Consider the following 16,054-nt stretch of genomic DNA (forward strand, 5'->3'; position numbering starts at 1 on the left):
AAAGTGGATTAAAGATCTAAATATTAAGTCAGAAACACTAAACTTGCTGGAAGATAAGTTAGGTAGAACCCTTAAAGACATTGGCATAGAAAAGACTTTATGAACAAATCTTCAGTAGCATGGGAGCTAGCAGAAAGAATCAACAACTGGGATTTCATCTCATTAAAAAGCTTCTGCACTGCAAGAGAAACTACCAACAGAGCTAAGAGACAACCTACGATGTGGGAAGAAATATTTAGCAGCTGTAGCTCAGACAAAGGTCTATTATCAAGAATATATAAAGAATTGAAAAAAAATCAGACCTCCCAAATTCAAAGACCCAATTCAAAATAGGCATCTGAAATGAACAGACATTTCTCAGACAAAGAAGTAAAAACAGCAAGTAAATACATGAAAAAATGTTCAACATCACTGGTCATTTGAGAGATGCAGATGACAACAACACTGAGATTCCACCTCACCCCAAAAAGAATGGCTGCCATCAAGAAATCAACCAATAACAAATGCTGGCAGGGGTGTGGAGAGAAAGGAACCCTTCTTCATTGTTGGTGGGAATGTAGATTGGTGCAACCACTGCGGAAATCAGTATGGACATACCTCAAAGAACTAGGACTACAGGTCCCATTTGACCCAGCTATTCCCCTACTGGGAATCTTCCCCAAAGAATTAAAAGAATCATACCACAGCGATATATTTGCACCTATGTTTATAGCGGCACAATTTGTAATAGCTAAAGCTTGGAAACAGCCCAAATGCCCATCGACTGGAAACTGGATAAAGAAGATGTGGTTTTTTTTTATAAAATGGAGTACTACTCAGCCATAAAGAATGAGAAACTAGAGACATTTATAGCTAAATGGATGCATATTGAAGCCATACTCTTAAGTGAAATAAATAGGACACACGTGTAAATACCGAATAGTTTCTCTAGTGTGAGAAATTAAAAGTGTAAATAGGGATGAAAATGATTAAAATGAATAATTGATAATTTGAAATAAGAAAAGGTCCAAGGGTTCAGGGATGGTGGAAGGGAAAGGGGAACTGGAAGAAGAGAAAGAAACAAATTATGAGAAAAAAATGGAATCAAACTCTGTGTAGATAGGGAAGGGTGGAGGGGGTGAAGGGTGCACAGGTAATGGGAGAAAAAATAAAAACTAAGATGCATCATGTTCTGGTACAAACACCCAATGATAAATGTAAATGTATTTTATACCTAAAATGTACCAATAAATATATATTAAAAAAAGAAAATAGCTAAATACTCTTCATTTTTAGTAATAAGTAGAATGAAGACAAATATTAACCAGAACTTCTGCACCAAAAATATTACATAGCAATGCAGTGTCTAGTTTCTTGGGATCACGAGTGAAATGGGAATGTCTAGGATTATGTAGGGACTACTGGGTTGAAAATTAAGTATTAATAGATGAACAATGAGCTTTGGAAGATATAAGAAAGTGAATTTGGCCAAATGTAGGACCTTGATTTTGCATGTCAGAGCTGATTTGTTAAGGAAAGTAGAGGTCACTGCACTCAAAAAACGTTCCTGTAGTTGTCACATTCTTTGATTAGTCTGTTAGTATTTTCAGATTCTCTGTGATCTAGTGAGTGTACCCACTCTCTCTAGGGCACATAATAATCTCTACCTTAATTTGAGGTATATGTTCTATTATATATGTTCTTTAATTAGCCTTCTATTAAAAACAAGAGAAATTAGTTGTGATAAGGGAGAAACTAATAATTCCCCCAATTTATAGAGTGTCAAATTAGGAGTAAAAATAAATTTTACCAAAAGAATCACATGACCATAGACACATTAAATGTGATCAAGGCAACTTTCAGAACAGTGAAGTTTTCTCTCTGTATGCCTTCGCTGCTCTAGAAGGATCTAGGTAAACATAAGATCAGTTTTCAGAGTATAACCCAGAGTTAAAAGAAAAATTATCCAAAGTATATATACTGTCCCTTACAACAGGAAGCTTCTCTACATACTTGAATCTAGCACTTTACATGAGTCAGGAAGAAAAAGATGATGACAAGGCATGATGGAACAAGTCTCTAACCATAAGATATTATTACATTCAACCAGTAATGAAAAGGTGATATTCTATATTGACTTTTATGAGGTCAATTCAAACTATGAAGAAGGACTTGAAATCTCCTTTCATCACATAACATCTGAGATCAGTTTCTTGCTCCACAATTTGCTTATGGCGTTTTTCACTTCTGCATTCCTCAGTGTGTAAATCAGAGGGTTGAGCAAAGGTGCTCCAATCATGTAAAACATAGCTATCATCTTATCCATGGGGAAGGTGGCAGCAGGGTATGTGTAAATAAATATGCAAGGTACAAAGCACAAGATGACCACGGTGATGTGGGAGATGCAGGTGGAGAGGGCTTTTCTCCTCCCTTCAGTGCTGTGGTTTCTGAGAGAATGCAAAATGACAGCATAGCTGAACATCAGCAAGACAAAACTCACTGAACAAATGGCCCTACTGTTGGACACCAGGAGCAGGTCGACCACATAGGTGTCTGCACAGGCAAGTTCCAACAGGGGCTCCAGGTCACAGAAATAGTGATCGATCACATTGGGACCACAGTAAGGCAGACTCAAGGCCAGAAGAATCTGAGCTAAGGAGTGCACACAGGATCAAACCCAGGCCACGGCCACCAACACTGCACAGACCCTGCGGTTCATGATGGTAGTGTAGTGCAGGGGCTTACAGATGGCCACATAGCAGTCCACAGCCATGAGGATCAGGATGAAGATCTCCAGGCAGCCAAAGAAATGGGCTGAAAAGACTTGGATCATGCACTCACTGAAAGTAATAGTGGCCTGCTCTGCAAGGGTGTCTACAATCATTCTAGGGGTGATGGAAGTGGAGAAGCAGGTGTCTGATAGGGATAAATAGAAAAGGAAGAAGTACATTGGACTCCCAAGTGCCTGACTGGTCTTGATGGTGGTGATAATCAGCAAGTTACCCATCAGTGTCCCCAGACAGAAAAGCAAAATAATGACAAAAACTATTTTCTTCCTCACAGGATCTTGTGTCAACCCAAGTAGAATGAACTCAGTCACATTATTGTTCAGCTGCATGGCTTCATGAATGTGGAGAAAGGATGACTGTGAAAAGGGTTATCTGCCAAAAAACGGAATTAATTTATGATGTCCTATGAGAAGTTATGGATTATTCTAAGCAGATGAAACATGTTTATCAGAGACATTTTGTCTATATCTTTTAATAAGTTACTTCAAATCTTGCTCTTCAAGTTTATGGACCACTTTGTGTTATTACGAGTCTCAAATATGCTTATGAATGCAATTCTTCCCTATAGCATTTTTCAAATACAAACCTTTCTTAAATTTGGGGTGATTTTAATTAATTTGGGCAATTCTATGAATTTAAAGTTAAGAAGTATGGATCTGTCTTAATATTAACTACATTTCATATATTAAACATTAAGGACCATGATTTGCATGTATATCACTGAACATTTAAGATATATTTGGCCACTTTATTTCATAAGTACATACACCATCAACACTCAAAAAGTATATATGTATATATCATTACTTAGAAAATCTATCTCCCTGTTTCCTATCATCTGTCTTTTAGGGATGAGTGGAGACAGAAAGGAGGAGAGAAGGAGGATTAAGATATAATATGTATATGCACTAATTGAGGAGACAGAGAGATAGATAGATAACAATTCCCCACAATGAATATATTCATTATATATCACAAACATGTACTAATAAACAATAAGTACATAAATACATAAATGATATTTTAGTTTTAAAAATTAATAATCCTCTTTAACTTTTAGAGTAAAATATTATATTACAAAGCTACAGCAAAAACCAGGATGGCACTGGCACAAAAACAAACAAGTTGATTACTGGACAGAATACATGATGCAGAAACAGCAATATGAACATAAATCCATCTGATCTTTGACAAAGAGACCAAAAACATATGCTGGAGAAAAGGAAGTGTCTTTAACAAATGATTCTGGGAAAACTTCATGCCGAGAAATTTGTCTAGACCATATTTCTCACCCTGCACAAAATCAAATCAAAATGGACTAAATACATATTAAAAAACATTGAATGTGTTGCAAAATAAAATAGGTAAAACTCTTGAAGACACAGACATAGGCAAAGACTTCCTCAACAGAACCTCAATTGCACAAGAAATAATAATAAGAATCAACAAATGGGATTTGTCTTAGTTACTTTCCTGTCTGTTGGACAACCATAACTTTATGAAAAAAGGTTTATTATGGTTCAAGTTTTTTGGAGGATTCAGTTCATAGTTTTGGCAGTAAGACAGAAAGGGAATGGTGGAAGGGACTGGGCGAAGGACAGAAGCTCATTCAAGGCAACCAGACAGTAGAGAGAAAGGATGAAACAGGGACAATGGACGTTTCCTGGTCATGTTCCCAGTGATTCCTCACTTCCAGTGAGGCCCCATCTCCTGAGAACACATTCAGCTTCTGAATTCATCAGTGGATTTATCCACTGATATATTGAATATAGTGCCCCACTGAGTATGTTGCCCCTATGATTCAGTCACTTTCCACACACATGAGAATTTGAGAGGGTATTTCAGATCTTCCCCTCTCCCTCCAAAAGACTCATATCCATCTGATTATGCAAAATGAATAAGTCCATCTCTAAGAGTTAACAAAGTTCTAACAGTTCCAACACTGCCAACAAGTCCAAGTCCAAAGTCTCCTCTGACACTTAAGGCAAACACTTAGCTGTGAGCCCCTATAAAAATAAAAAAGAAAGTTAAATATTTCCAACATATATAGGCATAGGTTAAACATTCCCATTCCAAAAGGGAGAAATGGGATAATAGAACAGTCTTAAAACAAAGCAAGATCAAAACTCAGCAGGGCAAACAATAAATCATATTCCATAACTCTGTGTTCAGCACCTGGGCCAGACTATGGAGAAATGTGAGCTCCAAAGGACTGTGGCAGCCCTGCCCCTACAGCATCGTGGATAGCAGCCCTCCTGACCTCTCCCTTTCATTGGCTCTGCTCACTGAATCTAGCTTTCCTCTGCAGACATGAAGTGTTCTGGCATCTCTAAATTCTTGGGGTCTTCAGTGCACTTTTGTCTTAAAGTTTGAACTTTCAGTCACTTCCTTCTCAGAGGCACAATCTGTGCCTTCCCAAACCTTCTTATGAAATCAGGTTGGAAGCTTCCATGACCCCATAACTCCTGTATTTTGCATGCATGAAAAACTAGCACCATGTGGATATGCTCAGATCCACTGCCAGCTCAAGTCATAGCCAGAACATCTTTGATCATAGCTATATGAAATTCTGTGTGCCTGCATGGATGAGCACTGTGAAACAAATCTAAGGAAAGCAATGCCCTAACCAACACTTCAGGAGCAGAATGAATTGAAAGGCTTACATTTTTGAACCCCTAAGCCTGTGAAGGTGGGGGGTAGTTGTCTTGTTAATTCCTGAGATGACTTCAAGTTATATTTCCTGTTCTGATACAAAGTACTTGAATTCTTTTTAATGGTAATCTTTTTACTAGCCATGCTGTTCTTTACCCCAACTTTGCAGGCAATTCCTTTATGGCAAAACTAAAATCTTTTTACCTTCAAATTTTGCTCCTTATTCTTACTGTATATGTGTCTAAAGGAAGCCAGCAGTGCCTATGCCACAGCCAGAATATTGGGCTGTTTTGAAATTTCTTTTGGCAGATAAATTAGTTCACAGGCATGTTCTGCAAAGACTCAGCATATCAGCAAAACATAGACAAATTTTCTGTCAGAACATAACACACATAGCTCTTGTTCATCTGCTGGTGGACTTCTGTTTGCAACTGAAAATTCATGAGCTTGGCATTTACTGTGTGTATTTTTATCAGCATTCTGGTCTTGGGAGCTCTGACCAGAATCTCTTTTCAAGCTCAGATTAAAACATTCATGTATTCTCTAACTTGCATCTCCAAATCTTTCCAAGCTTTTCATTCAAACAACCTCTGAAGGCTTCTTAACCACATGGTGAGGTACAGTAATAGCAAGCATCCTATTCTTGGTACTAAAATCTCTTTTGGTTATTTCCTCATTGCTTGGACATAGCATCCAACATCCACAATTTAAAGGAGGAGAGGTTTATTTGGATCATGGCTTTTAGAGGATCCAAATCAAAATTAGTGGGCTCCAGTGTGGAAAGAGCATGGTGGCAGGGTCGGCGAGAGGACAGCTGCTTTTCCCATGGCAGTCAAGAAGAGGGAGAAAGGAAGAGCCTTCAGAACAAGAATGCACCCTTCCAGGTCATGACTCTGGTGACCCACATCCAACCAGTCCCCTCCTCCTAATAGCATATTCAACCCCTGAACTCATCATCCAGCGAATCCATTGATGAGTGTACAGCCCCCATGAGCCAATCACTTTCTACACACATGAGAACTTGGGGGGACATTTTAAATCTAAACTGTAATAGGATGGTATCAAATTAAAAAGCTTCTGCACACAAATTAAACAACCAAAGAGATAACCTAAAAAATGTTTAAAAAAATGCCACCTATGCATCAGAGGACTAATATCCAGAATGTAAAAATAACTCAAAAAATAGACTCCCCAAATAAAAGATCCAATCAAAAACTGGGCAATTGAAATTGGTAGACACTTCTCCAATGTATAAATGACCAATAAATACATGAAAAAATGTGCATCTTTCACCATCAGAGAATGCAAATCAGAACACCACAGAGACTCCCTCTGACTCCAGTAAGAATGGCTCTCTCTAAGAACCTGAAAGAACAAAGGCTGGAAAGGTTGTAGGGAGACAAGAACCCCTCTACATTGTTGGTAAAAACATAAGCTAGTAAAATAACGATGGAAATCAGTATGGAGAATCCTCCAAAAACTGAAAGTGGAAATTCCATTTGACCCAGCTCTACTTCCTCTGGGTATCTTTTCAAAAGATTTTAAAACATCAAATTACAGCAAACCATGCATTGTCATGTTTATAGTAGCATAGTTCATAATAGCTAAATACGGATGTAAGCTATAGATCCATCAGCAGATGAATGGATAAAGAAAATGTACTGTGTATAAACAATACAGTATGCCTTAGCCATGAAGAAGGATAAATTTGAGTCATTTGTAGGAATGGATGCACGTTAAGACCATAATATTAATTAGACCATAATATTAAGACCATAATATTAATATTAATTGGATCAGAAACACAAGCATAAATAATGCATGGTTTCTCTTATATGAAAAACCCAAAGTATAAATCATTTGAAGAACACACAAAAGAGATTATGGGAACAGGGAGGCAGACTTGGTGGATATGGGAATGGATTCTGGGGATGCAGGGCAATGGGAGGGGAAGGCAATGTAAAATGATAAAGAAGTGATATGTATATGTATCAATTCTCCAAAGATGACAGTGATTATTATGTATCACAAACATATTCTGATTAAAACAAACTGAACAAAAGGATGAGGCAGGGACACAGAAAATCAGAGGACTCTTTCTGTGCTTCTATGTTGTACTTCAGAGGCCAGAATCAGTGTTCCTTCAGGACTCTCCTAAAGAATGCACTCCTCCTTGATTTAGATATATTAGACTTTTGTCTTTAAAATAATCCCTACCCTCACTTTAGTTCTATGCAGAGTTTAGCCTTCTTTACACTAAAGTTAAAAATCTCACCCCCTTCTCAAGCCCAAATGAATGAGTAATGGAAAGGATGCTCCGTTTGCTCCTTGCTTTGTAGCTCAATCTCATGATTCCTGCTCTCTGGTAAATATATACCATCCTGAGGACAGGTAGGAATCATAAAATTCAGTGCCATCCTATTCTGTGTATATGTAGTTGCCTTAACTGTCAGAAAGTTAATATTTATTCCTCTTTCCAAATCTTGCTACACATAGAACATAGAGTGATGGAAGGGTAAGGTAGAGAAGATGACAAGTTCAAGAAGGTTAGACAGAGACAAATATTGAGGAAAAGATTTTTACCTAAAATATTTTGAGGATTGGCAATAATATGGCAATATTGCCATATTTTGAGGATTGGAAATAATATGGCATATTTTCTTTCACCTTCAAAATGTGTTGGTACTTAGATATAAATTATTATTATATTAGTGTTATTGTGTCATTATAGAGCATATATTTAGCCTCTTAATTTTCATGTTGGGACATTCTCTGAAAAATAATTATTGATCTTTTCAATCTAAATAGTAGATGTAGATCAAGTATAAATTATATTCTTTATACTAGTATTTAAGCAACATAAATAATAATTCTACTTTGTGATATACAATATTCTAAACAAATATGTCACTTGGAGTTTGAAAAGCTGTCCTCATGCAGAAAACTTGGCAAGATGATCATTGTCTATTAACTTTTTCTTTGGTTATTTATCAGACATAATCTCGCCTAAATTTCTGGCACCTGTGGCTTTTAGTGAGGACATATCTCACTCAGTTTCATTAGATGAAAACCATGTGGGGACTTTTCTACAATCTGCCATTTCAAGAAATTGTGATAACCCTTAGCACATGAACTGCCCTTTTCTCTTCTTACACAAATGTTAGTTTTCTCATACTTGGTTCTTGTTGATTTCAAAAGGTAGCTTGTATCTTCATGCTTATATTTTGGTCAATTTATTTCCTTTATTAACAGTAGACATTAAAAACATTGGGTTATTGTTTTCCTGTATCTTCCTCATAAGCTGTAGGAATGATACAGTTACAAAACATATGGAAGTGAAAAAAAATTTTATAGATTAACTTGTAATAATGACTCTGAGCTCAAAAGGCTAAAATAACCTGTTACTTACCAGAAAGAGGATTCTAAATTAACATCATCTGTCCATACCCTTTGGAAAGCAACTTCCCCATAGGATGACTTCCACAAAATCTACATTCCTGTGATGATTTTTGACACCTAATGACACAAGATATTAGCATTTTAAAAAGTATTGTTCTCTAAAGTCTCCCTTATTCTGCTACTGAGAACCATCTTATATGTTTATAATGGATCTAACTTTGGGCTTGCCTATTTAGCCTACCAGAATAGTAACTCTCTTCACACCCAAGAACTAGCCAGAAACAAGGATATGTATGTAGTAGGTGCCTCAGGCACACATGTTGTAGGTATAGTACAGAGGGGTAGTGGAGAGGGTGACAGAAAACAGGAAAAACAATTGAATAGTTTTAAAAGAAAATGTCATCAGTGAAAGAGGAATCAGCTCACCAAGGAATAATCTGCTCCCACTCAGTACCTGAGGTTCCACCCCATCTGTTGGAATCAAGCTTTTCTAGCTCCTGCAATACAGGTTTAATATATTTAAAGGCTAAACTAGGAAGGACAGTGGGGTGTCTGGAAATCAGAGATTCCCAGCCTTCCAAGAATTCCAAGATTTACAGATAGCAAGTGGCCTGAGGATTAATGTGTATGCCAAGCAAGTGCCAAATCTCATCAGTTTTTGCAAGTCATTTCATTTGTTTTACTAATTGATGTTAGTAAAAAGATAGTTAAGGAATACACTTTATTGGAATAGTTTTACTTCACTAAGTATTTATTGAATGTCTTTTATATAAATAGATTTAATGTATATTACTTAAGTTGCTGGCCTCTTTTAATTTACATTACTAGATCATAAGGTTGGTTCAAACTTAACACTTCTTAGAAGAAATTTAAATTCATAGAAGTTAAGTAGCTGACCCAAAATACATGTTTAGTAAGTTCAATACTAAGATCTGTAATAGCGACTGCCACATTCGATGTCTTTTTCCTTGCTTCCACATATTTTCTTTACACGAGGCTACACTGAAAACCAGGAGGTTTTTGAAAGTGATTATGCTGAAAGATATTTCCAATGACTAAGTAAGACTACCTCAGTTTCAGAACCACAGAATGAGTACCAAGGTAGAAACAGGAGGTTGAAATTCAGGTAGCAATAGGATGTAGAAGTGAAAATGTTCTATAGACAGCTCATTTTTAAAAAGCAATACTTTCAAAACAGTACTCCAAAACTTGATTTGGAAACCATTATGTATAACTGATAGTCTACATCACAAGATTGGGTGAGGCCACTCAAAGAAAACAGAGATTGGGGAAGTGAGGCCCAAGAAATGGTATGGACACAATGTCATAAAAGATGTTCTGCCCTGGAGAGGCTCAAGAATCATGCACAAGGAATCATGATTAAATCCCAGAAGTCTGGACATACGGAAATCACAGAACTAGAATCTCAGAAGGAAGAGCACTTGTGTCTGGAACATACAGGCAAGTCCTGAAGTCGTCACTGAGTTGCAGATTTTAAAATAGGAAACCTTTACATGATGGCAGGAAACCAGGTAAGAGTTCTTATTTAATTCCCCAAACTCTTAGCAAGTTCTATAAACTGTAAATGCTTACCGAGTCTTTCCACCACCAAATATACCATAACATGTCTTTATATATACTATAATTTATAATATACAATTAACAATCATTTAGTAAGAATGAATAAAACAGATAAAACCAAATTGAAAATCAATTTGATTAACAAGTTAAAATTACTTTTTCAGAAAAGAAATAACCTACTTTTTTTTCAGACAAAAATAACCTAACTTTTTCAGAAAAAAATACCCTACTGAAACAGTAAATGAAACACAATCTCTTCTGATTCTATCCAAACTGCACTGCATCTAATAATTTTGAAGGCAATAGCTAAAGTGAGGTCCAATCTTGGGACACAACAACTCCTCTAAATTTCCCTTCCTAGATTTCACTTAACTAGCAGAATGAGTAGCTCTGGGAGACTTCCAATAGGATAGTGAAAATGTTAGCTTATTCCCATCATAGGGAATGATGTTTCCCATGATGTATGGGATACAGTACTAGCAAGGAGGAAGCTGTGCTCAGTCGAGCCACGGGAGGACAATCCAGTATCTTACTATATAGTAACCAAACCCTTTGCTGACACATGCATCTTTCACAATGATGGCTAAAGATGAGGTGTTAGAGCTCCCTGCTGGGCCCTGGTTATCTACACCTAACACAAGCCCAGTTTCTCCTTGAGTAACTGAATGCTTATTTCCCTATAAAAACTCCACATCGTGTACATATTTATTAATAAGGTTTGAGAGTGTCATGTCCCAAGGATGAGACTATACTGCCCACTTAGTCAATCAGAAAACATTTCCCAAGACTAATGATCAGATGAGAAGTCTGGTAGAAATGAGAGACAACCTCAATATTTTTGTGCGTTGTTGAGAAACGTCATCCCTTTTCATCCATAATAGGTTTCCTGAGAAGAGAGACCATAGCTTCTGCTTATAATATAAGCTGAGATAGCCTGATAAAATTTGGAGCCAACACAAAAGAAGCAGAGACAACAGACAGGCACACACACACACACAAACAAAAAAACCCAGTTCTGACTATAAAATATAAACTGTAGATTCACCCTTCCCAAACTGTTTTACTATGTTTTATTTATATTATTAGTTTCAGTATATTAAACAATATAATACTGAGAAACTCAACACCAATCCTGAAAACTAATGTGTTATGAACAATTAAATCATTTTCTGCCTTATCCCTTTCCTCAACCTAAAAGTAAGATTCTGATTTTAATGTACAATTATCTTATTTCTTAAAAATAATTTATCTTTACTACGTATATATATTTTTAATATTTACTGGTTGAGTTAGTATACTGTTTGTAGAATTTTCAGAATTTGATTTTCCATTCATCATTAAGTAACTAAGTTTTACATCAGTAAGTTGTTGAATGTAGTTGTATAATTATTTTCACTGTCATAACTTATTTCATTGTGTGAATGCTTCATCATTTCCCATTATTCTGTCAATGAATATTTGACTACTAGAAGAATGAATTCATAACATTTTAAAACTACCTCCTAGGAATGCAATTGATGGGGTGAAGATGTGACAATATTCATCTTTCTAGGAAAACATCACACATTTATACAAGTGGTATAGGGCATAAAATCCTGTACACCTCCCCCAAAGAGTGCCGTATATTTGTGAACCAATTTAGTAACTTCCATACTATGAAAAAAAGATTGATTGGAAGAATCTTCCACTTTGTCTTTGTTTTAACTGGGTGCATGCATAAAACTGTAATCCCCAAAATCCTGGGTTTGTATTTATAATCTCAATTGATTAGTGCCATGTATGAAATAAAATGTCTTGAATATTATGATACATACCCTAAGAAACAGCTTCTTTGAGACATAAAGACTGACTATGTATTAGATTATATGTGATCTAGAATGTTAGATTTGAGGTATGATGATACTTGTATTGATGAGAAATATATCCACAAAAATATTTCTTCTACTACTACATACTTACATTAATAAGAGGCAACTTGCAGGGATTATCAGAGGTATAATAGTGAAAAAGGCCATACGATACTGTATCAAAACAGAGTTCTTTCTTTCCTAACAAGTAGCCTCAGATGAAAAGCCTAACCAAGTAGCACAGAATCTCCAGTTTGGAAAATGGTGCATCTTCTCTACTCTGTTACTGGTTTATTTTACAACTCAAAATATAAATTGACTTCCAGTACCTCGCGTCTTAAATGAACATTTGCAGGCAGATATTTTTGCCTATAAGACATTCCTTAGGGCCAGGGATTTAGCTCAGTTGTTCAAGCACCAGGTCCCGAGTTCGATCCCCAGTGACCGCCCCCCCCGCCAAAAAAAAAGAAATTCCTGAAAGTGCTGAGCTCAAAAGGGCTGCCTAATCAAAGATTTAGCTTCGTCCTATTCAGTAGTTTCAAGCCCAAAATTGATTAACTTGCTCATATAAAGAGATTTGTAGGCATAGAGGAAGTGGTTCTCTAGGTTGTAATTTCTTGGGGCCATAAGCAACACAGAGGTGGCTGCAAGGATGAATTCTTCAGATGAGCTCCAGCCCTTGTTTCTGCCTCAAGATGTGTGGAAGGAAAGTCACCCTTCCAAGGGTATCTGCCAAGCTGTGGTCAGCATCTCCTTCCCAAACAGCCTCCTCGTCCCCAAGGCTGACTCAAGTCCTTAACTAATCTGAATAGTTGTTGCCAACACTATTTCCACACTAACAGGCACTGTTACTTTTCAAATTCCCGGTGAAAACTTCTAGTAGCCACAGTTTTCTTGGCAAGCAGCTTAGGAGCTGAATCTTAATACTGAGCTGTGGAAAATGGCTCCTACTGGCGGGGCCAATTCCCTCAACGTGAAGTCACTAGGTCACAGCCTTGCTCAGTGTTGCTCCCCAGCCAAGAGCTGTCACCAAGACCTCTCTTCTTTCTCTCTCTCCATGAGTCCATAGCAGCCTTTCCTTTGCAATAGCATCCTCCTGAGATGAGCCCTTTCCTGTTCCTCTCACAGCAGGGGCACAGCTCAGAGTCACTTGGGGCTTGAGTGTTCCTTGGAATTCTCTGGTTTTGATAAACATGGCCCCTGAGAGTTCCTTCGTACTGTGTAGACGATTCTTCTTCAAATGTGAGAATTTGTTGAAGGCTTTTAAGTGAAAATATTCTGCAGTTCAGCTTCAGCTTTCATATTCAGCCAACTGATCAATTAATCTTCTGCATTTGACAGGTGGAAGAGCTCAATGCCTACATTGTCGTTTCTGATATGGTTGCTCTATGGCAACACAAGTGCATAGGTTGCCATCATATCCAACCTGAATAATGAGACTATGACAATCAGTCACATAAGTCAGAGTCATTGCCATTCTCATACATGAGTGAACATCCCAAGCCACATGTGGTACTACTATAATCGTAGCACTTGGGAGGCTGAGGTAAAAGAATTCCAGGTTAAGTCCAAATCCTACATAGCCAACTTGGTGAGTCAAAATAAAAAATTTAAAAGGGCAGAGGATGTAGCTGAATGGTAGAGCAGTATCACCAAAATAAAAACAAAATAAAGTCAAACATAAGTGATTATTCCAGATGTAACTTAGAGATACTTCCTCATTCTTTGCTCTCCATTGATTTTCTTGCAGATATCAAACATTAACCGGATTGGCATTCTTATAATATGAATAGTTATGATATTAACCTCTGCTCCCACATGTGAGCACAGGCAGGAGAATCAGAGCTGCAAATGACAGGAAATCACTTCAGGACCAAGCAGGACCAGATCCATAAAGCAAAATGAAATTGAGCAAATTTCTCTTCCGTTCACTTTTTTAACTTAATGATTTATTGATGTGGTGGAATCCTGTTTATCTTTCTGACATAAAGTAGTGAATAAGATGACCAGGCGAGTCTAGGATAGTCCTGTAATAGTTCTGTGTACACATGCTACACATTGGATGTGTAGTCACCCCACAGCCCAAGTGCTAAGGGCTTGGTATGAGCCTGCAGTGATACTGGAAGGGGATGAGGTGAAATCTTCAGGAGTGGGGTCCAGTAAAGGAAGGTAAGTCACTGGGATTGTGCCACTGAAGAAAGGACTGGGCCTATGGTCTTGGTCTCTCTTTTTATTCTTCTTTCTCTCTCTCTCTCTCTCTCTTTCTCCCTTCCATGTGACATGAGACCTCATGAGATGATATGAGATGAAAAGTGACATCTTCAGCCAAAGCATCCACCATGATGGATTGTGCTGCTCCTGTTCCAAAGCAACAGAGCCAAGTAACCATGGACTGAAACTTCCAAAACTATGAGCCAAAATAGATCTTTCCTCTTTTCAAAGTTGATTATCTGTGGTATTTTGTCACAGTGACAGTGTGCTTGCACATACACACCCACACACATTCACATACATACAATTACTTAAGATATATGAAATTCATGTGATAGTAATGGTACAGAATGATGGCACTGGAAGGGGTCTGGATGAATCCTTCCAATAAGATGTTGAAGAAATATTTCCAGGATAAGGCAGACAACAGGAGAAAAAGAAAAGCTAAGAAGATGGATACTGGGTGTCTCGGCACCTTTTCTGTTGCTGTAACAAAACATCCAATGCTAGGCACTTTATAATGCTCAGCATTTAGCTAATAGTTTTGGAGGCCTCTGGTGAGGGCCTTGTGACAGGTAACATCACAGTGTCGGGGCACACGTGGAAGACAAAACAGGAAGAAAGACTCATGGGCCAGGCTTACTCTTCTCATGACAACTCAATGTATTTGGACTGAACTCACTCAGTGAGAGTGGCCTTATCCCTTCCAATGCCAAAGGCCCATAACATAATCACCATTATGAGGCCCTTTCTCTAAAGCTTTTCCACCTCACTACCACCACGTGGGGGACCGAGTTCCTAGCATGTGAACCTTTGGGGCAACTTAAACCACAGCCAAACCACAGCATGGACTCAATTTAAAATGTAGTCACCAGAAAGATGGCAAATAAGTGCTTCATCCATGAGTGCGGTAGGTACCTGTTCTGGTCCACACAGACATTACCAAACTGATGTCTCTGGACAGTTTCCTGGTGCACTGTGCTCCAACAGAAAATGGTGAAGGGTTTTTAGCTACAGAAGAACTAACACTTTCCAAGATATCATCAGAGAAAATTGCCTGCACACCTTGGTATGCAAGGAGATTCCTGCCTGTCCATGGGATGTAGTGAAGTTAGGACCAGGTCTGTGGAGCACATCCTGTGGAGCCACCATGTGATTCCTACTGCAGATCTCTAGGCACTCAGGTAGCTGCTCTGCCCACTGAGGTTGGAAAATATACTCCGAAGAGCAGCAGCTAAAGGCTAGCCTGTAACAAAAAATGACACTGTAACAAAGTGACTCTTACAATATTTACCAGAAATTATATAAAGAGCTGAAAAAAATAAGACCCCCCAAATGTAAAGACCTATTTCAAAAATAGGCATCTGAAATGAACAGACATTTCTCAGACAAAGGAGTAAAAGCAGCAAATAAACATAAGAAAAAATGTTCAACATCACTGGTGGTCATTTGAGAGATGCAGATGCAAACAACACTGAGATTCTACCTCACCCCAGAAAGAGTGGCTGCTATCAAGAAATCAACCAATAACAAATGCTGGTGGGGGTGTGGGGAGAAAGGAACCTTTCTCCATTGTTGGTGGCAGTGCAGACTGGT

At 37.8% G+C, this 16,054-nt stretch overlaps 1 pseudogene; it reads right to left on the bottom strand.

Moving 5' to 3' along the window:
* Positions 1-2,167: 2,167 nt before the first annotated feature.
* LOC101722583 (olfactory receptor 4C16-like) lies at positions 2,168-3,539 on the bottom strand (annotated as a pseudogene).
* Positions 3,540-16,054: the final 12,515 nt, after the last annotated feature.

This window comes from Heterocephalus glaber, unplaced genomic scaffold (genome assembly GCF_053883595.1).
Source record: "Heterocephalus glaber isolate CG9 unplaced genomic scaffold, H.glaber_assembly_v1.0 deba00000896, whole genome shotgun sequence".
NCBI classification, from domain to species: domain Eukaryota; kingdom Metazoa; phylum Chordata; class Mammalia; order Rodentia; family Bathyergidae; genus Heterocephalus; species Heterocephalus glaber.